Genomic DNA, 1,113 nt, shown 5'->3' on the forward strand with positions numbered 1-1,113 from the left:
CATCCCCATTTTACAGATAAGAAACAGAGCCAGTAATTGGCTGGCCCAATGCCATACAATGAGTTGGCCTCAGGGAAAGAATTAAAAGCCGGTTCACATTCTCCTAATTCCAGCTTTGTCCCCAAATTATGCTGTTCCAGCATAAAGCATCCAAATGCAGTAATATCAGCGGCAGGTGAAGACTGATTTTTGCTTTGCAATTATTTCACAATATAGCGAATAGCAAAACTGCTTTTGTTCTGCTTGAGGCTCTGGCTGCATCTCTTTCTCCTTCCTGGCTCACAGAGCCATCCATGACCACATGCTGAATAAGCACAGCCCTTGCACTGCATCTTGTAAGTGCCCACTTCATGGCTGCTGCTGCCACATGGAGGGATGCCAAGCAGCTGGGCCAGGCAGGGGCCACCCACCAGGTTGTTGTGGTGACGGAAGGGCAATGGTGACTGAGCCTTGGTAGAATGGGTAGAATGTTTCTGCAGTTTTGTAACTGGGATTGGAAAATGTATTGAGCTTATGGGTCTTCACTGTTTTCCTAGTTCATTCACAGCACCTGGGAAAGTAGACTACTGCCTATGAAATCTTTATGCCTCCCTGAAAGGATTATTCTATAACAGTGTTCTCAGCCTTTTTAGTTTCAAGGCTCCCTTCCCCAGACTCAAGGCCCACTTGGAAAATGCCAGTTCTTATTAGCTTTCACTTGGTTTTTGACTGCAGAAAAATAATAAAGCAAGTTTGCTGTTGCAGAGCCCTCAACAGGTCAGAATGTGTTTGCTCCTATGGATTCCTGGTTGCAATTTTGGTCTTTATCTTGTCATGTGACGGAGTGACTTTGAATTCAAGAAAGCTGGCATTCTATGATATTTAATTAGGTGCCAGTCTACCTTGCCTTCTGTCTAGCTTCAGCCTAGCTACCTCTCTTTATCTTGCCAATCCCATGTAGGCATGATGCATAAAGCGGTTCGTTTCTCTGGAGGCCACAAAAATCACAGACACACACTCATTAGATGGCACAAAAGGTGTATTTGCAAATAGGGTCAGGGCAGAGTCAAGAACTCAGATTACTCTGAACCCACAAAGGAATTTTGCAGGGAATATTTATCTTCTCCCTCCTGG

This window comes from Crocodylus porosus, unplaced genomic scaffold, assembly GCF_001723895.1.
Source record: "Crocodylus porosus isolate Cpor-Errol unplaced genomic scaffold, CroPor_comp1, whole genome shotgun sequence".
NCBI lineage: Eukaryota > Metazoa > Chordata > Crocodylia > Crocodylidae > Crocodylus > Crocodylus porosus.